Raw genomic sequence first — 25,042 nt, 5'->3', positions numbered from 1 at the left:
CCCCCCCCCCCCCCCCCCCCCCCCCCCCCCCCGCTTAGGACAAGGAATACCTTCTTTAAACCCATCAGAGAAATGGACGGCTTGGGTCCGTAACAAAGCGTTGTGTTTTCAAGCACAGGTCAGCAATCGTGTGAGTCTACTGCTGTGAACAAATTAATTGATCAGAGCACAACCTTTCAAGGCTTGAAACAGAGCAAGCTTCCCTGTAAAAGCAGCATCTCTGTGACATTTTTACCTTTAGTTCTCCTCTCCTTCTTCACCCTCTCCTTTTACAGAATCCATACCACCTTCCTCATAATCCTCTCAAGGGCAGCCATGTCCTCACGGGGCTCAGAAAACCCTCCTTCCTCCATGTCCTCACCCACATACCAGTGAACAAAGGCACGGTTGGCCTACGTCGTGTCAAACTGGTGGTCCAGGCGAGCCCAGGCCTCAGCGATGGCCGTGGTGTTGCTCAGCAAACACACAGCTCGCTGGACTCTGGCCAGGTCCCCGCCGGGTGCCACAGTGAGAGGCTGGTAATTAACGCGTACTCTGAAGCCGGTGGGGCACCAGTCCACGAACTGGAAGGTACGCTTGTCCTGATGGTGGCTATGGCAGCACTGACACCTTTGGGAACCACGTCGCCACGGTACAACAGGCAGCAAGCCACGTATTTACCATGGCGAGGGTCACATTTCACCATCTGGTTGGCTGGCTTGAAGCATGCGTTGGTGATCTCTGCTACAGAAAGCTGTTCATGGTAGGCTTTCTCAGCAGAGAGGACGGGGGCATAGGTGGCCAGAGGGAAGCGGATGTGGGGATAGGGCACCAGGTTGGTCTGGAATTCTGTCAGATCAACATTCAGGGCTCCATCAAATCCGAGGGAAGCATCCTCCATCACAGAGGACACAATCTGACCTATCACCCTATTCAGGTTAGCATAGGTTGGGCGTTCAATATCAAGGTTTCTATGACAGAACTCATCGATGGCCTCGTTGTCTACCACGAAGGCACAATCTGAATGCTCCAGGGTGCTGTCGGTGTTGAGGATGGAGTTGTGGGGCCAACTACAGCTGGAAACCTGGGGGCCTGGGTAAATGGAGAACTCCAGCTTGGACTTCTTGCCATGATCGACAGACTTTCCATCAGCGGGAGGTGATGGAACTAGTTCCTCCTCCAAAGCTGTGGAAACCAAGAAGCCTGGAAGACTGTGCATTGGTCAGCCAGTTTCTGAATTCGGTCCAAGTCATGGTCAGTGATCTCCTTGCCGATGGTGCACTGTGCCTTTGGGCATATTGGGGACATCTTCCTTGCCTGTGATGAGCTGTTCAGGGTGGACAAGCTGGCAGCAGGTGCCAGGGTGAACTTCATCAATGACCGCGGGTTCCAGGTTTACAAACACTGCCCTGGGCACATGCAGGCCAGTGCCCATCTCACTGAAGAAGGTGTCGAAGGAGTCATCTTCTCCCCCAGTGGTCCTGTCACTTGGCATCTGACCATCTGACCGGATGCCATGTTCCAGGCAGTAGAGCTCCCAGCAAGCATTGCCAGTTTGGACCCCACAGCCTGGCCACTGCGGATGGAGATGCATTCACTCATGCTTGCTGTTTTGTGGCTGCCAAGCCGACGGCGGGGAGGAGGAGGACACTGTTGCTTCTTACAGCAGGACGCTGAGGCGGTCTGTGCAAGAGAAACTGCCTCCACATGCCCTCTTCATGAAAGCTGTTATGTGCTGAAGTTCCTGGGAAATTTGTCAGGACTGGGTTCAGAGGGGCTACAAGTCCTTCTAGCATAAAGCAAGAGCATAGACTTGAGTTCAAATCCTCATATTTATACATATTAGCAAGGGGACGTTAGGCAGTTTATAACTTCTTTGTCTCTATTTCGTCTGTAAAAGACGCATGAGAATACTTTGCCGAGTTGCTATGAGATGGAAATGAGATAATGCATGTAAAGGCGAAGTACTTCAACTGCACAGTGTCTTTACTACCTACTCTTTAGCCCGAGAGAGTCAGGGGACACTGTTGTATTAAAGATGACATAACCTGCATCTCCCTGCTACCAACATATTTTCTTAATGGTCTTTGAGATATTTTACCTTGCCAAGAATCCAATGGAGAAGACAGCAGGGAAAAAAAAAAACAAAACCCAATTGTATCCATAACTTCGGAACTTAAATTTCTGGGGGAAAATGAAACATAAGCATGTCCTCATATGTTTTTCTATCCTTAGTTATCACCTTGCAAACACAGTCCTGGTGAGTTACCTAGAAGCTTTTTTTTCTCTTTCCAAAATAAAACCCTATCTCCTGAATTCCATTGGCTCTCTTGTAAAGCAGAGGAACTTGGCATATTCAAGAATCTTGGTTGCAAGTGACAGAAAACCTTGTACCAACTGGCTTTCAATAAAACGGAATTATACGGGTTTGCATCACCAGAATATCCGAGAGGTGGACTAGTTTCAAGGACAGATTTTTGGGCGCTCAAATGCCTCCAGGTCCTGCTGTCTCCATCCCTTTTTGCTTCCCCTTACCCACAGCAGCTGCAGCAACTCCAGGCATACATCTCATCACTGGGAGATCCCAGTGGAAATGAGCATAAGCCCATAGGAAAGTCTGGGTCTGTCTCTGATCTCACCAAGAATCATGATGTGCTCTAACAGTCAGGAGACTGGTTTCTAGTTCTGACAGTATTCCTAGAATTTGCATGATGTTGGGGAGTCATTTGCTCCCCCCCAATCCCCTCCTCACCACGCCTTAATTGTCTCATTCGCAAAGTAAAGGGATGAAATTTCAGCGCTATCTCTGGTCTGTTCCAGAGTGCATACTTCTTCAGTTTTTCCACAGTAAAGGCTTTTTCCTCTGGAGTTAAAGAATAGTGCCCTCTGATGGTCTAGTCTACACTTGCCTTTTTATTTAGTTTCATTGGTTTACAAACATTTTCGAATTCACAAAGAGAAATAGTCTGAGCAAAGTTACTGTGAAATGAAATTCCATATTGAAATCTTATTTCCACTCTCATTTTAAAATGGAAAAAGGCTTGTATTCTAACACAAGCAGTTAAATCTTTGGGTTTCACTCTCACACCATACACAAAGATAAACTCCAAATGGATGAAAGACCTCGATGTGAGACAGGAATCCATCACAATCCTAGAGGAGAACATAGGCTGCAACCTCTTTGACATCGGCCACAGAAACTTTTTTCATGACATATCTCCAAAGGCAAGAGAAACAAAATGAACTTGTGGGACTTCATCAAGATAAAAATCTTCTGCATAGCCAAGGAAACAGTCAAAAAAAACTAAGAGGCAGCCCAGAGAATGGGAGAAGATATTTACAAATGACACTACAGATAAAAGACTGGTATCCAAGATCTACAAAGAACTTCTCAAACTCAATACACAAGAAACAAACAAATCAAAAAATGGGCAGAAGATATGAACAGACACTTTTTCAATGAAGACATACAAATGGCTAACAGACACATGAAAAAATGTTCAAAATCATTAGCCATCAGGGAAATTCAAATCAAAACCGCATTGAGATACCACCTTACGCCAGTTAGAATGGCAAAAATTGACAAGGCAGGAAACAACAAATGTTGGAGAGGATGTGGAGAAAGGGGATCCCTCTTATACTGTTGGTGGGAATGCAAGTTGGTACTGCCACTTTGGAAAACAGCGTGAAGGTCCCTTAAGAAGTTAAAAATTGAGCTACCCTATGATCCAGCAATTGCACTACTGGGTATTTACCCTAAGGATACAGACGTAGTGAAGAGAAGGGCCATATGCACCCCAATGTTCATAACAGCATTGTCCACAATAGCTAAATTGTGGAAGGAGCCGAGATGCCCTTCAACAGATGACTGGATTAAGAAGATGTGGTCCATATATACAATGGAATATTACTCAGCCATCAGAAAGAATGATTTCTCAACATTTGCTGCAACATGGACGGGACTGGAGAAGATAATGCTAAGCGAAATAAGTCAAGCAGAGAAAGACAATTATCATATGGTTTCACTCATTTATAGAACATAAGAAGTAGGAAGGTCTGTAGGAGAAGAAAGGGAAGAAGAAAGGGGGGGTAAACAGAAGGGGAATGAACCACGAGAGACTATGGACTGTGGGAAACAAACTGAGGGCTTCAGAGGGGAGGGGGGTGGGGGAATGGGACAGGCTGGTGATGGACATTAAGGAGGGCACATATTACACGGTGCACTGGGTGTTAAACGCAAGTAATGAATCATGGAACTTTACATCAAAAACTAGGGATGTACTGTATGGTGACTACCATGATATAATAAAAAATATTATTAAAAATAAATAAATAAATAAATAAATAAATAAATAAAGCAGAGCCAAAGATACAGATAATACTTGCAAAATCCAAAGAATTGTATCTAACACTTAGACCAATAAATTTAAAATTTTAGAAAAAAAAAGCTATGGGTTTCTTATATATTACTGTTTTAGCTGTACCCACACATTTTCTTGGGTGGTATTTTCTTTGTTCACATTTTTAATCTCTCATAATTTCTTTTTTTGACCCATGTGTTATTTAGTGGAATGTTACTTCATTTCAAAATCTTTGGGAATTTTCTTGATATCTTTTTTATTATTGATATCTAACAATTCTTTTTTTTTTTTAAGATTTATTTATTTCAGAGAGAGAGAGAGAGCAAGTGGGGTGTAGGGGCGGAGGGAGAGGAGAGAACCTCAAGCAGACTCCCCTGGGCCCATCTCCCAACCCTGAGATCATGACCTAAGTTGAAACCGAAAGTCAGACACTTAGCCGACAGAGTCACCCAGGCGCCCAATGTCTAACAATTGTGGTCGTAAAATAGTCTGTGTGATTTAAAGCTTTAAATTTTAGACTTGTCTTATAGCTCTTTCCCGATGAGTACCCCATGTTCACGTGAAAAGTGTAGGTGACCTGTGCAGGGTGTGGTGCTCTTTACTACTTCGAGTTTTTATAATACTCAGCTCTTCTGAATCCTTCGTCCTTCCTCTGTCTGCTTTACCGTTGACCACTGAGAGCAGAGTGCTGAATCTCAAAATATGACTGGGGATTTGTCTATTTCTCCGGTTAGTTTTGTCAGTTTTTACCACATAAACTCTGGTAGCAATTACTTTCACATTTAGGATCGCTAGGTCTCCTTAATGAATTGACCCATTTAACAAAAGAAAATGTCCCTTTTTATCTCTGGTAATACCCCTTATTTTGAAGTTTATTGTGTCTGACATTAATATAACCACACCACCTTTCTAATGATTAGTGCTAGTGTAATAAATATTTTCTGGCATTTTACTTACAACCTATCTATGATTTTATACTTAAGGGTGTCCCTTGTAAATACCTCAATAGTTGGGTCTTTAAAAAAAAATCTGTTTAGGGGCGCCTGGGTGGCACAGCGGTTAAGTGTCTGCCTTCGGCTCAGGGCGTGATCCTGGCGTTACGGGATCGAGCCCCACATCAGGCTCCTCCGCTATGAGCCTGCTTCTTCCTCTCCCACTCCCCCTGCTTATGTTCCCTCTCTCGCTGGCTGTCTCTCTCTCTCTGTCGAATAAATAAATAAAATCTTTAAAAAAAAAAATAAATAAATAAATAAATAAATAAATAAAATCTGTTTAAATTAAAGGTCATAGTCCACTAACATTTATTGTAATATAATAATCGATATGGTTGGGTTTAAGTGTATCATCTTGTTATTCATTTCCTAGTTGTTTTAGCTGCACTTTGTTCCTTCAGTCCTGCTTTCTTGCCATCTTTTAGCATCCCACCTTATCTCTACTTACTTCGTTCTTTTTTTAATGATTCCTCTTTCTGTGTCTTTTAAATGATTACAATATGCATGTCTAACTTATCATGTTTGACATGGATTAACACTGTCAGTTCATATATAATGTTAAGAACCATACCACAGTGTAGTTTCATTTACTTCCTTCCATTCTTTGTGGTGGTGTTGTCATGTATTTTATTAGTACATACATTACGCTACCCATAATCCGATGTTGATATTTTACTCTAAAAGTAAAGTGTTGGGGCGCCTAGGGTGGCTCAATCAGTTAAGCATCTGCCTTTGGCTCAGGTCATGATCTCAGGGTCCTGGGATTGAGCCTGGGCTCCCTGCTTAGCCCGGAGTCGGCTTCTCCCTCTCCTTCTGCTCCTCCCCCAGCCCCACCCCCGCTCATGCTTTCTGTCTCTTTGCACTCGCTCTCTCCAATAAATAAATGAAATCTTTAAAAAAAATAAAAGTAAAATGTTTTTAAGGCCTTATATCTAAAATATATAAAGAACTCTCAAACTCAACAGTAAAAAGGAAATAATCTAAATTATAAAAAGGACAAAATATATGAAGAGATGTTTCACTAAAGAGGAGAGAGGCAGACGGCCAAAAAGCATATGGGAAGGTGTTCAACATCATTTGTCACTGGGGGCATGCACATTAAAACCACAATGAGATATCACTACATGCCTCTTAGGAAAGCTAAAACAAAAAATAGCGATAATACTAAATGCTGGTAAGGATGCCCCCAAACTGGATCACTTGCACATCGCTGCGAAGCGGTGCACCCTGGGAAACAGCTTGGCAATTGTTTATAAAACTAAGCATGTAATTGCTGTTCTTACCCAGCAACACTCTTGGGCACTCGCCCCAGAGAAATGAGAACTTATATTTACATAAAACCTGTACACGAATATTCATAGCAGCTTTATTCCTAGTAGCCAAATACAGGACGCAACCCAGATGTCCTTTGAGGGGTGAATGGTTTAACAGTGGTACATCTATCATCAAATACTACTCAACAATACAAAGGAACAAACCACGGACCTAAGCAACAATCTAGGTGAGTCTCCATGAATTACACTGAATGAGAAAAGCGCAGTATCAGTTAGTGGTGGCCAGAGTTTAGGGATGGGATGGAGAGAGTGGAGGAGAGGACAGGGTATGGTCATAAAAGAATAGTACCGGGGTCTTTGTGGATGCTGGGTCTATTCTGCGGCTAGACTGTGACAACAGATCCATGGACCTGTACAGGTGATACAATTACGTAGAACTGAAAACACACACATACATGAGTATAAATAAGACTGGGGAAATCTGAATAGGATCGATGAATTATATCAACGTCAATATCCTGGTTGTGATACTATACTACAGTTCTGTGAACTGTTTACACCGGAGAGAACGGGGTAATAGGTACACGGGATCTCTCTGTATTATCTCTTGTAACTGTATACGAATCTATAATTTCATCCAAATAGGGGCCCCTGGGTGGCTGAGTCGGCTGAGTGTCTGCCTTCAGCTCAGGTCATGATCCTGGGGTCCTGAAGTCGAGCCCCTGAATCAGACTCCCTGCTCCGCGGGGTCTGCTTCTCCTTTGCCCTCTGCCCTTCCCCTGCTTGTGCACTCTCTCGCGCTCGCTCTCTCTCTCTCTCGCTCTCTCATAAAGTCTTAAAAAAAGAAAAAAGGCAATTGTGCATGTACCAGGAGCTATAAAAAGATAACAAATGTCTTTATTATCATGGAGACAGAGTTAGGAAGCCAATGGTTTTAGAGCTGGCAAGGCCTGATTGGTTACACCCAGGAAACAGCTTAACCGAGAGGTGGACTTTGTGGTCTGGTAATCAAGCTGGTCAACAGTAAGAGCACCGTTCTAAATGCCTGACACGCAGCTTCTCCTTGGGTCTGTACTACAGCCCTTGAAGCAGGATGCTATTATCAGGGCTATTTTGCAGGTGAGGAAATCAAAGCACAGTCAGATTAAGTAACTTTCCCAACTCATTAAAAGAGAAAGAAAGAAAGAAAGAAAGTAAACCCAGGGCGGTCCTGTTTTGGCCAGTCTTGAATGATATTTCAGCAGTATATAAACGGCACTAGGTTATTTGTCAAGATGTTGGGTTCTAATTGCAGTATGCCACTGAGTCGCAATTTTAACTTGAGAAGTGATGCGACCACTTGGTTCCCCCATTTGAAAAAAGAGATTGGAGTACATTTCTAGAATCCTCACCACATGAGCATTCTATATTTTTATGATTCCCCAATTCTAGAATGAATGGGAAAAAAAATGTTTTCCATCCCCATTTTGACAGTTAAACTCATCTCCAGTGACATTGCTCCTTTCCCCTTTTTCTCTCATTTCAGTGTTTGCCGAACATCCACTGTAGGCTGTAGGTTGAGTATTCGGTTTTATTTGAGTTCTTGATGCCCCCCCCCCACCTTTCTCTACCTCTCCCTGCAGAAGGCTTCCCTAATGTCTTCAGTCATGGCAAATTTCAGATAACATAGCAATCATTCACTGAGTGCAAAAGATGAAACAGCCTATGGCATTTAGTCAACACAAAACCCAGTGAAATGGTACTAACATCACTTTTTTCTATTTGTGGCTTAGAAAATGTAAATGTCTGAGTTAAGGACAGTCACAGATCGTGGAAGGTTGAGGCAGGTCTCAAACCGTAACCTACACAACTCAGACACACCTGGCAACATTGTCTATGCCTTGAAACCTTCCAGAAGGTCATTTTTTAAGGAGGCGGATTACTGCATTATGATTTAAAAAAAAAAAATTCTTACTTTCCTTTCTGAAACTTTACATTTGATAACCAAACATTTTGACAAAAAGCACCTTGGAATTCCAGCAGCCCCCTTAAGGTGGCAGTATAAGTATAGTCCATGTCTGTGCAACCTTCCGCGTCAACTGGCAAGAGATACACTTCTGCAAATGAGCTTTGGGTCAGTTCTGGAGTTATGTAAAATGTAAAATTAGGGCACTGCGCATGGAAAAAAAAAAAAGAGTTTTGAACATCCAGGATATTGACCCCAGAGAAATTCAACCAACTTGCAAAACAAAGACAATTACTTCCTATGGGGACAAAACAAAGCACCTACTTATTGCTGCCTGCTCATTTGATAACTGGCCTTGGTCGTCTTCCAGCAGCAAACACAATGGCCCTAGCCACAGATGTTTTCCCATTTCCTCTGCCCCCTTGAAACCAAGAGTTTGAGAATAGTCTATTTCTCCTTTCTTGATTTGCTCCAATGGTTGTAAACAAGGGAATCACTGGCATATAGAAATGATATATATTTTTCTTTAATACATATGAATCCCTGGCTTGGGACTAAATGAAAAAAAAAAAAAACAAAAAAAAAACAATGATTCAGCCAAGGTTCTCAAAGTGTTTGGTCAAGACAAAGAACAACCAGGTAATAAACATTTATAGAGTTACATCCAAGTATAACAGATATCTCTGGGCTGTCTGCCCAGCACATGACTGTGTTTGGGGAGAAATGTCTCATCAATCTACAAAATGAGTTCCCAGGAACCATGCTTTTACTTCATGACTCTCGGTCATAGCTGATTGAATTAGAGGTAAACACGTGACTCCAGAGGAGGTGACATATTGGCCGGCCGGAAGTCAACTGCGTTCTCCCCTGAGGACTCTAGCTAAGAGACAGAGGTGTACCCTGAGTCCCCTCATGGGTGGAGCATTAGGGAGAAAGCCCAAGGACTCTTGCTGCTGAGGCCCTGGTTGCTTAACCTTCCTCAAATCCTAGGTGGTACCCTACGTGGTTTTTGCTGAAGCTTATTTTGAATGGGTTTCTGTTACATGCACTTCCTACGAAACACACCAAAGTCCTGTGCAAAGTCCAGTGAGAAGATAAGAAGGAATGTATGACTTGTTCCCTGACCCCCTGGGACTGGGTAATCTTCCTTGCTAGTGAAGAGAACTGGGGTTCTGGAATTCAACCCAGCTCTATCACCCTGAGAATGTCCTTATTTTCTCTCAGAGCCTTAGCTTTGTTCTCAGTAAACATGGAAATGATAACATCTGCCTAATAAAGTCATCTCCACCAGGCCGTGTTCATCTGGCCAGGTACCTGGCTCACAAGAGATGCTCAAGAAATGTCAGCCTCCACTCTGCCTTGTAAGCAGGTCCTTTGGCTGGTCTCAAATGCAAGTCACACAAACACTGTGGAGTTTTTAATATGAAATAAATTTGTCATACACACACACACACACACACACACACACACACACACACACATACGCAATACTGGCTGTTTAGCCAAGAATAGATTATCTGTTTGGAACCTGCCAGGGCAGAGAGGGGGGATCTCTGCTCCTAAGAAATAGCCTTGTGGACAATAAGATTGAGGCCTGATTTTTGACAGAAGAGATGTGAGTAGTTCCTATATTTTAAGCCAAAGTTGAAGGTTGAGTAGAAAAGTCTGGAGGAACCCTTGAGCCCCCATGCTTGGGAATACTGGAGCAAGGAGAGTGTAATCCTCCTAACTGGATGGCTTCTCCCTCCTGCTAACGGTCTCTCCTGGGAAGAAAACGTTCACATGATCAACTCATTCTCATGAAAGAGCCAATTATGGGTACCCTTCTCTAGGCATTTTCAAAGAAGTTAGTGAGAATAACACAAACAGAAAAATAATCTACTCATGGAATTTCAGGCATCATTGGGGGAACCTTTCTTCCTAGGGTAGCTTTAAGTCACCCCATTATAGATGGGACACTAGATCATCTGCTGTGTCTAGAGAAAAGACTCCCAGGCCCCGGAACTCCTGGGATGTCACTTAAGTTCTCACTGCCCTGTTACAGAGCAAACATTGACTATGCAATGGTAAATTGCATCTGGAAGCCAACATTCATTGACCATCCACTCAATGGCAGGGACTGTTGAACTGGAAATGCAGCATGACCAAGACAGACAGGTCCTCCCCCTCAAAAATTCTGTGTGAGTACACACCACGTGTTATACATAGGCCTTACGACTCAGATTTTTTTTAGAGTCCAGCTTCCCTGGTTTCATTCCTGAGTTCAATGGAGAACACAGAAGAGCTGTTTCCTGAAAGCCCTTTAAAACAGTGGGGCACGAATATTTCTCTACACTATTCCTTTTAAAAACTAAAACGCAGAAAGCAGAACACATTTTCACCTATTTCCCTGCTGAAGGTTGAATAGCTTTGCTACCCCAAGGGTTCCAACATCAATAGACACTGCTGTCACTTACCAGGTATTATATGCCTAGTCGGGCCCCACAGTCTGGCTGTCCAGGTTGCATAGGTATGAAGGTGGCAGACTTGCTTGTGAGCATGCATGAGACAGCCTCTAAGAACATACTGAAGTATTACTGGAACTTGCCATGAAGCAAAGGCCAACAAAACATCGTCTACACTATCAAACAGAGAAAAGCAACATTTTCAAAATTAAAGGACTATGTGTAAATAAGATTCCCTCTGAAAAAGTAAACAGGATGTGAAATAAGTATCCAGGCTTGCTTTGGTATCACAATGCTCACCAGAATGGTATCTAAAATCTTTTAGGCTTTTTTTCTCTCCCTAATTAATATATGCCCCAAATAAAGCAAGTCTGAGTTTGGTCAAGAGAGCTTAAGATTGCATTCTTTGATAGATGAAGAACAGATGAATTTAACACACTGCTAAGCTTTAAAAAAAAAAAAAAAAGAAGAAGAAGACTAAGGAAGATCCTCTCTTCTTATTTTCTATCTCAGAAAAGCCCCTGGTAAGAGGAAGTTACTATTAGTGAAGTGAATGTGTAGTATTACCAGAGTCACTTACAATAAATCAGCTGTTTGTGTAGAGGACACCAGCTTAAGAAATCATTTACCTGAGATTTACTGAAACAGTAATACAGAGTTGATTAACACATACTTCGTATGTTATGTGTATATACTATATTCTTAATGTAAGCTAGAGAAAAGGAAATGTTATTTTCTTTAATTAAAATATCATTAAGAAAATCATAAGGAAGAGAAAATACATTGATAGTAATGTACTTACTGAAAAAATCCACATATAAATGAACCCATGCATTTAAACCTATGTGGTTAAAAAAGTGAACTGTATTTACAAATATCAAATCATTATGCTGTACACCTGAAAGTAATATAATGCTATATGTCCATTATACCTCAACAACAAAAAATTATCCTCAATGAAAAAAAAAGATATTCAAAAGACGATTACAAATTTTAACTTGATGGAAAAATTATATCAAAACATCATCAAAAAGTAGAAAGATGAATAGGTAACTGGGTAGAATATTTGCCACAATATGACAAAAGGCAAATGTCCTTAACATATAAAGAGTTCATAAACACTGAAAAATAAGATATTAAGACTGCACAGAAAAGGTAAAGAAGATGAAAAACTATTCATAAAAGAGATAAAGCATAGATAGACGTCCCGTGTTCATGAATTGGAAGACTTAATATCATGAATACGTCAATACTACCCAAAGTGATATACAAATTAACAAAATTCCTATCAAAATCACAATGGTGTATTTTTGCTGGAATAGAAAATCCATCCTATAATTCACATGGAATCTCAAGGCACCCTGAATGGTCAAAACAATCTTGAAGAAAAGGAACAAATTTGGAGGTCTTATATTTCATTATTTCAAAACTTATTACAAAGTTGTAATATCTAAAATGATGTGGTACTGGCAGAAAGATGAATATTTAGGCCAATGGAATAGAATAGAGATCCTGGGAATAATCCCTCACATATATGGTCAAAGGATTTTTGATAAGGGTGACAAGACCATTCAAAAGACAAAGGACAGTTCTTTTAGCAAGTAGTGCTGGAAAAACTGGATATTCGTGTGCAAAAGAATGAAGTTCTACTCTTAACTTACACCGTATGCAAAAATCAACACAAAATGGATCAAAGACCTAGTGTAAAATCTAAAACTATTAAACTTTTAGAAGAAAACATAAAAGAAAATCTTCATGACATTTGGGTTTGTCAATGATATCTTGGACATGAAACCAAAAAGTAAAGCCAACAAAAGCAAAAATAGCCAAACGGGACTATACCAAAAACTTCTGTGCATCAAGCTGCAGGCAGGCTTCATAGCCAACAAAGTGAGGGCCACCTCTGCTCACCAGAATGCCCACAGAAGTCACACTGAAACTTGTAACAGTAGGGCCTGGGGCCACCCTGCCCACCAGCACGCCTAGCGCAGTTGCAACCAGGCTTTGCAGTTAGCAGGGCTCTGCAGCCATCTGGGCCAAGTTCTTCCCTGCCCACCCATGCACCTGTAGCAGTCCCAGCCAGCCCACATGCCACTATGCCCACCGCAATTGAAGCTATGCTACAACATAAGGTCACACATAGCCCACACAGAGGAAATTCCTAGAGCACCTGGCTCTGCGGGTTAGGAAGGATATTGCTCTTGGCCCCACAGGAAATCTTTATAAGGCTACTGTTTTAAGACCAGGAGACATAGCTAAACTACCTAATACATAGAAACAAACACAGAGAGTCAGGCAAATGAAGAAACAGAATGATATTTGTTCAGGCTAAATCTCTCAACAAAGTGGGTTTAGAGGGAGCATACCTCAACATAATAAAGGCCATATATGAAAAACCCACAGCCAATCTCATATCAAATGGTGAAAAATTGAAAGCTTTTTCTCTAAGATCAAACCAAAGAATAAGACAAAACCTCAGAAAAATAACCATATGAAACAAAGATAAACAATTAACTTGATAAAGAGTTCAAAGTAATGGCCATATAATGCTTACTGAACTCAGGAAAAGAATGGATGAACACAGTAAGAGCTTCAACTAAGAGGTAGAAAACATTAAAAATTACCAATCAGAGCTGAAGAATATAATAGAAATGAAAAATACATTATGGAAAATAAAGAGCAGTTTAGACGATCTAGAAAAACAGATCAACAGTCCGTAAGACAGGGTAGCAGAAATCACCCAAACTGAACAGTGAAAAGAAAGCTTTATTTTAAAAATGAAAATACTTTAAGGGATCACTGGGACAACATCAAGCATACTAACCTTGCATTATAGGGGTCTTGGTAGGAGGGGAGAAAGAAAGGGGCAAAAAATTATTTGAAGAAATAGATCTTAAAACTTTCCTAACCTGAAGAAGGAAACAGACATCTAGGTTCAAGAAGCACAGAGTCCCAAACAAAATGAACCCAAAGAAATGCACACCAACACATACTATAAATGAAATGTCAAAAATTAAAGAGGGAATGAACTATTTCACGCAAATGGAAATGAAAAGAAAGCTGAGCAATACATCAAATAAAATAGACTTTAAGACAAAGATTATCACAAGAAACCAAGAAAGGCACTACAGTGTGTTATCTAACTTGAATTTGAATAAACACTTGAAATAAAAAAAGAAAGACATTACATAATGATAAAGAAATCAATCCAACAAGAATATATAACATTAATAAATATTTATGCATAGGCGTACCTAAGTATGAAGCAAATTTAACAGAGGCAGAGGGAGAAATTGATAATAATATAATAATAGTAGGGAGACTTTTAACACCCCCTTACATTAATGGATAGATCATCCAGGCAGAAAATCAATAAGGAAACGTCTTTGAATGACACATTAGACCAGATGGATCTAACAGATACTAAAAAACATTCCATCCCAAAACAACAGAATACACATTCTTTCAAGTGTACATGGAACATTCTCTTGGACAGGCCACATCTTAGTCCACAAACAAGTCTCAGTAAATTTAAGAAGACTGAAATCATCTTGTGCATCTTTTCTGACTGCAATGGTATGAAACAAAACATCAACCCCCCCCCCCACAAGCTGGAAAAAACACAAACACATGGAGGCTAAACAACATGCTACCAAATAGCAAATGGGTCAATGAAGAAAGGAAAGATAAAATCAAAAGATACTTGGAGACAAATGAACATGAAAACACAACAGACCAAAATCTTTGGGATGCAGTGAAAGTGGTTCTAAGACAGACATTTATAGTGATACAGGCATATTTCAGTAACAAGAAAAATCTCAAACAGTATAACCTTATACCTAAAGGAACTAGAAAAAGAACAAAGTCCAAGATGAGTAGAAGGAAAAGAGTAATAAAGATAAGAGCAGAAATAGAGACTAAAAAAATAGAAAAGATTGGGGGCGCCTGGGTGGCTCAGTCGTTAAGCGTCTGCCTTCAGCTCAGATCATGATCCCAGGGTCCTGGGATCGAGCCCCACATCGGGCTCCCTGCTCAGCGGGAAGCCCTGCTTCTCCCTCTCCCACTCTGCCTGCTTGTGTTACCTCTCTCGCTCTATCTCTCTCTGTCAAATAAATACAATCTTTTTTTTTTTAAAAGATTTTATTTATTTATTTGACAGAGATAGAGACAGCCAGAGAGAGAGAGAACACAAGCAGGGGGAGTGGGAGAGGAAGAAGCAGGCTCCCAGCAGAGGAGCCTGATGTGGGGCTCGATCCCATAACGCCAGGATCACGCCCTGAGCCGAAGGCAGACGCTTAACCGCTGTGCCACCCAGGCGCCCCTAAATACAATCTTTTAAAAAAAATAGAAAAGATTGATGAAACTAACAGTTGTTTCTTTGAAAAGATAAACAAAATTAACAAACCTTCAGCCAGAAAAAAAGAGAAAGGGTCTAAATAAGTAAAAACATTTTTAAAAAGAGAAGTTACAATAGACACCATGGAAGTATGAAAGATTATAAGAAACTACTATGAACACTTACACACCAACAAATTAGATGACCTAGAAAAAAAAAGAGATAAATTTCTAGAAACATACACTATTCCAAGACTTAATTAACAAGAAATAGAAAATGCATCAAGTGGGATTTATTGTAAGCATACAAAGATGGTTTAATATTTGCAAATTGATCAATATGATACACCATTTTAACAAAATGAAAATGAGCAATCATATGATCATCTTAATAAATGAAGAAAAAGCATTTGACAGAATTAATTTGTTCATGCTAAATCTCTCAACAAAGTAGGTTCAGAGGGAACATACCTCAACATAATAAAGGCCGTATATGAAAAACCCATAGTCAATCAATATTGTTAAAATGTTCATACTACCAAGCCGGATGTGGGGCTCAATCCCAGGACCCTGGGATCATGACCTGAGCTGAAGGCAAACGCTTAACCAACTGAGCCACCCAGGCGCCCATGATCTTTCTTTTAAACTCTTTGTTAGGTATACTGCTTATCTCTGTTTCACTTGGTTCTTTTTCTGAGGTTTTGTCTTGTTCTTTCATTTGGACCATATCCTCTGTGTCCTCATTTTGCTTGACTTTCTGTATTTGTTTCTATGAATTAGGTGGAATAGCTACTCCTCCTAAACTTGAAGGAATTGTCTAGTATATGATCATCGCCTGTGTAGGCTGTGTGTGCCTGGTGACTTTGGCTGGCTGGCTAGTGCTGTGGCTATTGTGGGCATGGGGTCATGGATAAGACACTCCATGCGGGGGCTGACCCTGAAGTGGGTATGGGCTAGGTGTTGCATGGTGCTCAACACAGGGGAGGACCCTGGCTGAGACAGGTGTGGGCTACAGTGTTAAGGGTGTGCAATGGTAGAGAGGCTGGATCTGAGGCAGGGTGTGGGTCAGGGGGTCCTGGCCACTTCACACGAGGTGTGTCTTTGTAGAGTGGCTATAACTGAGGTGGGCCTGGACTGGGGGTTTCTAGAATGCTGCACACAGGGAGCTCCTTGGTGGGGTGAGTGGAGCTGAAGCAGGCATGAGCCAGGAGGACTTAGAGCACTCTGGACTGGGAACTCTAGCACCCAGCTGTCTGGAGCTTAAGTGATATGGGTCATTAGTGTTCCCTCTGCCCCTCCCCCACCGCTTGTGCTCTCTCTCTCTCTCTCTCAAATAAATAAAATCTTAAAAAAATAAAAATAAAATAAAAGAATGATATAAATGAATGAATAAAAGATTCACCAGACTGGAAAGAGGAGTAAAAGAGCTCAGTAAGAACTTCAACAAAGAGATAGAAAATATAAAGAAGAACCAATCAGAGTTGAAAAATACAGTAACTGAAATGGAAAACACACTAGAGGGAATTGACAGTAAATTAGAGGATGTGGAAGAATGGATCAGTAAACTGGGAGAGAAGATAGTGGAAAGCACCCAACCTGATCAGTAAAAAGAAAAAAGAATTTCAAAATATGAAGATAGGTTAAGAGATTTCTAGGACAACATCAAGCACATAAATATTCACATTAAAGGGGTCTGAGGGGGCGCCTGGATGGCACAGCGGTTAAGCATCTGCCTTCGGCTCAGGGCGTGATCCCGGCGTTATGGGATCGAGCCCCACATCAGGCTCCTCCGCTATGAGCCTGCTTCTTCCTCTCCCACTTCCCCTGCTTGTGTTCCCTCTCTCACTGGCTGTCTATCTCTGTCAAATAAATAAATAAAATCTTTAAAAAAAAATAAAGGGGTCTGAGAAGAAGAAAAGATAAAGAGGCAGAAAACTTATTTGAAGAAATAATGGTTGACAGTTTTCCTAATCTATGAAGGAAACAGACATTGAGGTTGAGGAATCACAGAGAGTTCCAACAAGATGAACCTAAGGAGGTCCACACCATGACACATAATAATTAAAATGTCAAAGTTAAAGACAAAGAGAGAATTTTAAAAGCAGCAAGAGAGAAGCAAAAAGTTATCTATACAAGGGTAACTCCATAAGGCCATCAGCTAATTATTTCAGCAGAAACTTTGTAGAACAGAGGGAGTGGCATGATGTATTCAAAGAACTGAAAGGAAAAAAACCCTACAATCAAGAATATTCTAGCCACCAAGTTTATCATTCAGAATGGAAAAAGAGATAAAGAGTTTCCCAGACAAACAAAAGTTAAAGGCATTCATCATCATTAAACTGGTCTTATAAGAAGTGTTAAAAGGACTTTGTTAAGTGGTGAAGAAAATCCCATAATCAGAAGTAAGAAAATTATGAATAAAAAGATGTAAAATATGACAACATATATATAAAACATGAAGACGGAGTAAAAAGGAAGTTCTTTTAGAATATATTATAACTTAGTGGCTATCGACTTAATATAGACTGCCATATACCTATGATGTTATATACAAACCTCATGGTAACCCCAAACCCCAAACCTATATTAGATACACAAAAAATAAAAAGAAAGGAAGCCAAGCACAATACTAAAAAAAGTCATTACCATAAAGAGAGGAAGAAAAAAAGAAAGGGAGAGAGAAGAACTACAAAAACAACCAGAAAACAGTTTACAAAATTGCAGTAAGTCCATACCTGTCAATAATTACTTTAAATGTAAGTGGTATAAATGCCCCAGTCAAAAGACACAGTGTGGTGGAATGGATTAAAAAAAAATAAAAGACCCATCTGTATACTGCCCACAAGAAACTCACTCCAAACTTAAGACACATAGAGACTGAAAATAAAAGTATAGAAAAAGATTCTCCATGCAATGGAAGTGGGAAAAAAAGTGGGACTGGCAATATTTATATCAGACAAAATAAATTTTAAAACAAAGATTGCAACAACAGACAAAAAAGAGTGTTACATAAAGATAAAGGGACAGATCCAGCAAGAGGATATAGTAATTGCACATGTCTACACACCCAACGTTGGAGCACCTAAATAAATAAAGCAAATACTAGCAGACATAAAGGGAGAGATTCACAGTGATACAATAATAGTAAAAGACTTTTAACAACCCATTTACATCAGTGGATAGGTTATCCAGGCAGAAAATCAATAAGGAAAGAGTATCTTTGAATGACACATTAGATCAGGTGGGCTTAACAGATATATACACAACATTCCATCCAAAAACAACAGAATACACATTCTTTAAAGTCCACATGAACATTCTCTAGGAGAGATTACATGTTAGGCCACAAACAAGTCTCAATAAATTTTAGAAGACTGAAATCATATCATGTATCTTTTTCAACGGCAAATGTAGTATGAAACTAAAAATCACACATACACATACAAAACTGGGAAAAAAAAACCCACAAATGCATGGAAGGTAAACAACATGCTACTAAATAGCCAATGGGTCAATGAAGAAATAAAAGACTAAGTAAAATTTTTATAAAATAAAATAAAATTTAACACATTAAAAAAAAAAAGAAATAGGTGAAGGGGATTAAGAGTGCATTTATTGGGCGCCTGGGTGGCTCAATCGTTGAGCGTCTGCCTTCAGCTCAGGGCGTGATCCTAGCATTCTGGGATCGAGCCCCATGTCAGGCTCCTACGCTGGGAGCCTGCTTCTTCCTCTCCCACTGCCCCTGTTTGTGTTCCCTCTCTCGCTGGCTGTCCCTCTCTCTGTCAAATAAATAAATAAAATCTTAAAAAAAAAAAAAGAGTGCATGTATGATGAGCACTAAGTAATGTATAAAATTGTTGAATCACTATATTGTACACCTGAAACTAATGTAACACTGTATGTTAAAAGAGAAAAAAAGAAAATTATATCCAAGAAAGGAAAAAATGAATTTAAACAAATAAAGAAATAGAGAAACTGGAAAAAAAAATACATGGAGACAAATGAAGATGAAAACACAATGGACCAAAATCTTTGGGATGCAATGAAAGTGGTTCTAAGAGAAACATTCATAGTGATACAGGCCTACCTCAAGAAACGAGAACATTTCAAATAAACAAGGTAACCTTATACTAAAGGTATACCTAAAGAAAAGTAGAAGAAAGGAAATAATAAAGATCAGAGTAAAAACAAATGACATAGAGATCAAAAAAAAAAAAAAGATGAATAAGAGCTAGTTCTTTGAAAAGACAGACAAAATTGGCAAACTTTTAGCCAGACTTACCAAGAAAAAAGAGAGGACACAAATAAATAAAATTATTAACAAAAGAGTAGAAGTAGCAAGTGATACCACAAAAACACGAAGGATTGTAAGAGAAAACTATTAAAAACTATGTGCCAACAAATTGGACTACATAAAAGAAATGGATTCATTTCTAGAAACATAAAATCTTCCAAAACTGAATGAGGAAGAAATAAAAAATTTAAACAGATGAAATTGAATCAGTAATAAAAAAAAACTCCCAATGATCAAAAGTTTAGGACCAGATAAATTGACAGGTTAACTTCTATCAAATGTTCAAAGAACAGTTAATACCCATTCTCCTTGATCTGCCCCAAAAAATAAAAGAAGGAAAGCTTCCAAATACATCCTAGGAGGCCAGCATTACCTTGATACCAAAACCAGACAAAGACACTACAAAAAAACAAAAATACAGGCCAATATCCTTGAACAGATACAAAAGTCTTCAACAAAATATTAGCAAACCACATTCAACAATACATTAAAAGGATCATTCACCATGATCAAGTGCAATTTATTTCAGGGTTTTGAGATGGTTCAATATTCACAAATCAATGTGATACACCACATTAACAAAACAAAGGATAAGAATTATATAATTATTTCCATAGGTGCAGAAAAGGCATTTGAAAAAATGCCACATCTGTTCATGATAAAAACTCTAAACAAAGTGGGTTTAGAGGAAACATACCTCAACATAATTTGGCCATATAAGAAAAACCCACAACTAACATTATGGTCAATAATGCAAAACTAAGAGCTTTTCCTTTAAGATCAGGGGCAAGACAAGAATGTCTACTCACCACTTTTATTCCACATAGTACGGCAAGTCCTAGCCACAACAACCAAACAAACAAAAAAGAAAAAAAGGAAGAAAGAAAGATAGGGGGGAGGGAAGGGCATCCAAATTGGTAAGGAAGAAGTAAAACTATGTGTCAATGACATGATACTATACACAGAAAACCCTAAAGACTCCACCAAAAAACTATTTGAAGTAATGAATGAATTCAGTGAAGTTGTAGGCTACAAAATTAATATTAGTATACAGAAACACAACGGAATTCTGTATAACAAAGTAGCAGAAAGAGAATTTTTTTAAAAATTCCATTTATAATTGCACCAAAAAACTACCTAGGAATAAACTTAACCAAACAGGTTAAAGACTTGTACTCTGAAAACTATAAGACATTGATAAAATAAATTGAAGATTACACATAGAAATGGAAAGATATTCCATGCTCATCGACTTTAATATTGTCAAAATGTTTATAGTACCCAAAGCAATCTATAGTTTCAATGCAATCCCTATCAAAGTACTAACAGCATTTTTCACAGAACTATACCAAATAAAACTGAAATTCATATGGAACCAAAAAAGACCCCAAATAGCCAAAACAATCTTGAGAAAGAGAACAAAACTGCGGTATCACATCCCCAATTTTAAGATCTACTATAAAGCCGTGGTAACCCAAACCATATGTTACTGGCACAAATGTAGACTCTTAGATCAATGAATCAGGCTAGGGAGCTCAGAAATAAACCCACACTTACATGATTAATTAATCTACAACAAAGAGGCAAGAATATACAATGGGGAAAATAATTTTCTTCAATAAACGGTGTTGAAGAAAACTGGACAGCAACATGCAAAAGAAGGAAACTGGACCACTTTCTTACACCCTACACAAAAATAAATTCAAAATGAATTAAAGGCCTAAATGTGAGGTTAATAGAAAACACAGTCAGTAAACTTTTGGACACTGGTCATAGCGGTATTTTTTTTGGATATACCTCATCCATGATGGGGAACAAAAGCAAAAATAAACAATTAGGACTACATCAAACTAAAAAGGTTTTGTACAGTTAAGAAACTATCAACAAATGAAAAGGCCACCTACCCAATTAGAGTTGAGTAGATATTTGTAAATGGTACATCTCATAAGGGATTAATATTCAAAATATATAAAGAATTCCTACAACTCAACTTGAAAAAAAAAACCAATCTGATTAAAAAATGGGCAGAGGATCTGAATAGACATTTTTCCAAAGGCATACAGATGGCCAACAGACACATGAAAAGATGTTCAACATCACTAATCTATGAGGGAAATGCAAATCGAAACCACAAAGCAGTACCACCTCACGTCTGTCACATCTGTTAGAATGGTCGGTATCAAAAAGACAAGAGATAACAAGTGTTGGCAGGGATGCGGGAAAAACAAATCTTGTGCGTTGTGGGTAGAAATGAAAATTGGTGCAGCCACTGTGGAAAATGGTATGGAGGCTCCTGAAATTAAAAATAAAAACACCATACAATTAAGCAATTCTACTTCTGGTTATTTTTCTGAAGAATATGAAAACACTAATTTGAAAGATATATGCACTCTTACGTTCGTTATAGCATAACTTACAATAACCACATTATGGAAGCAACCTAAGTATCTATTGATAGACGAATGAAAGAAGATGTGTATAACTATAAATGTATATATATATAGATAGAGATATACACATCTTCTCTCCCATTGTGAAAACATGAATAAATCTAGAACATATTATGCTAAGTGAAGGAAATTAGAAAAAGTGAGGGAAGTTAGGAAAAGACAAATACTACGTGATTTCACTTCCACGTGAATCTAAAAAACAAAACAAATGAACAAAACATTCGGAGAACAAACTGGTGACTGCCGGAAGGGAGAAGGGTGGGGGGATGTGCAAAATAGGTGGAGAGGCTTAACAGGCACAAACTTCCAGTTATAAAATATTTAAGTCATGGGAATGTAAAGTACGGCTCGGGCTTTATTGTCCATAATATTGTAATAACTGTGTATGGTAACAGATGATACCTAGACTTACGGTGTATACCTGAACCTAATGGAATATTGTATGCCAACCGTACCTCAATAAAACCAAATCAAAACCAAAATAGCCCCAAAACACTGCATTGCTGTTCTGCCTGCCCTCGCCAAGTTCCAGGTGATAGTCTTTGTATTACCTTCAACACTTAAAGGTTGGACAATTTCAGTACAAAGTAAATAATCAAAGCTATAGGCCAATAAACACAACAACTTAGAAAGAAACCCTGGAATCAAAGGAAACAATAGCGTGAGAAGGCAACCTACAAAATGAGAGAAAATACTTGCAGATCTTTTATCTGGATATACATATTCATTACTGCTCTGCAACAATAACAAAAACAAACAATGATTAATCAAAAAATAAATAAATAAAAATGGGCAAGGGGCTTGAATCCACAATTTTTCAAGGGAGATATACAAATGGTCAACAACCAGGAAAAGATGCTTAACATGACTTATCATTAGAGAAACGCAAATGAAAACCACAATGAGATACTATCTCACACCCATTAGAATGACTACAATTTAAAATAAACAAAGAGAAAACGAGTGTTGGCAAGATGTGGAGAAAGGGGGCGCACCGTTGGCTGTATTATGAAATGATGTAGCTATCATGGAAAACATGACCGTTCCTCAAAAAATTTTTTTCAATAAAATTACCTTATGATCCTGCAATTTCACTTCTAGGTATATATCCCAAAGAATTGAAAGCAGAGCCTAGAAGACATATTTTTATACTCATGTTTATTGTAGCACTATTCATAACAGCCTGAAAGTGGGAACAAGCCAGATGTTCACCAACAGAGGAGTGGAAAAGCAAAAGGTCATGTACACATACAATGGAGTATTATTCAGGCCTGGAAAGGAAGGGTATTCTGACACATGCTCCAACATAGATTAAACTTAAGGTTGTTGTGCTAAGTGATGTAAGCCAGTCGGAAAAAGTCAAATGCTGTATCATACCACTTACATGAGATACTTAGAATAGTCAATTTATAGAGACAGAAAGTAAACGGTTGTTGCCAGGGGTCAGAGGAACGGTTAGTTGTTGTTTAATGAACACAGAGTTTGTTTTGCAAGATGAAAAAAGTTCTGGATATTGGTTGTACAACAATCGGAATATATTTAACACTACTGAGCTCTACACTCACAAATGTTTAAGATGCTAACTTTTATATTATGTGTACTTTATCACAGTTAAAAAATTTTTAAATTATTTTAAAATAAAAAATAATAAAAAGGGAAACCTAATGAGTATATGGAAAACTATACAAACTCACTTGTAATCAAGGAAGTGAAAATTAAAATGGGATCAAATTTTATGGATCAAATTAGCATTTTTAGGGTGTCATACGTGACACAGACATAGATAAAGCAAAATGGGCACTTCCTCATACTCCATAGCACCAAGCCTAAGAGCCTTAAAATATTCATATCTTTACCGAGGAAGTCTATTTTTAGGAATTCATTCTGAGAAATACAGAGTGTTTATATACATAATGTATATTTATATGTATTAAGATGTCTCTTCACGGTGTTATTTATAATAAAGAAAATTAGATAACCCAAAGTCTACCAACAAAGAAATGGTTTCAAATGTTAACATATGGAATAAATGTTATATAGCATTTTGCAACCACTAGAAATGATATTTGTGAACAATTTCTAATGACATGAGAAAATGGTTAGGATGCAATTTTAGTACATGAAATAGGGCATAGAACTTAATATGTGATTTATCAGTGATGCAATAAATTTAGTGAGCAGAGTACAAAGAATGGAAACAATTTGAGATGTGTACAATGATTTCTTCTGGTTGGCCAGACTTAGGGTGATTTTATATCGTCCCTTATACTTTTTTTCTTTTTCTAATGGATCTACGGTCATTCAACGCCCTCAGTGGAACATGTGATATTTACGTTCGGTTACCTACCAGCTCTGTTAGCCAGTGGTTCTCAATGAGCTGACCTTAGGATTAATATCAATTAGCTCCTTCCAGGTCTCAAGTTCATATCTGTCTCCTAGACTCAAGTTGTGAGTCCTAGCAATATTACTTTATTTTTATTTTGTTTCATTTACGTTTATATGCAGTAAAATACAGACACAAGATTATTACAATTGTTAATGACACGCTGGTTTTTTTAGGTAAGAGGAATATATATTCCTGACAATATTACCACAATTTTTATATTGCCGTAAATAAGCTTTTCTCAGCTTTGTTCTAAAGAGAACCTTTCTGAAAAGCATTATCAGAGAAATCACTGAGAAAGGGGTTCCATTATAAAATAAGTTTGGGAACCTTGCTACTTCTTTTGCTCTAAAACTTATTTCACCATGAACTTCTGTTACCAAGCAATGGCTGTGAAACTGTGTTTCCCAGGAGCCCATTTGTGGAGTGCTACGGTACTAGTGTGATAATAGAACACTGGTATACATGAGACTATGTTTCTTGGAAAAAGTAGGGTTTTTGTTTCTGCTATAATATGAGCTAAAATACTTACTAGATGAATTCAGTGGTGTCATGGGCTGAATCATGTCCCCCCAAAATCATATG

The 25,042-nt window shown here is 38.8% G+C and overlaps 1 pseudogene; it reads right to left on the bottom strand.

Annotated features, from left to right (window-relative positions):
* Positions 1 to 110: 110 nt before the first annotated feature.
* Positions 111 to 1,581, bottom strand: LOC103663991 (annotated as a pseudogene).
* Between the last annotated feature and the right edge of the window lie 23,461 nt (positions 1,582 to 25,042).

The sequence above is a fragment of the Ursus maritimus genome, unplaced genomic scaffold (assembly GCF_017311325.1).
Source record: "Ursus maritimus isolate PB19 unplaced genomic scaffold, ASM1731132v1 scaffold_29, whole genome shotgun sequence".
NCBI lineage: Eukaryota > Metazoa > Chordata > Mammalia > Carnivora > Ursidae > Ursus > Ursus maritimus.
The sequence above is the reverse complement of the archived record's forward strand: the minus strand, read 5'-3'. Positions and strand labels throughout refer to the sequence as shown.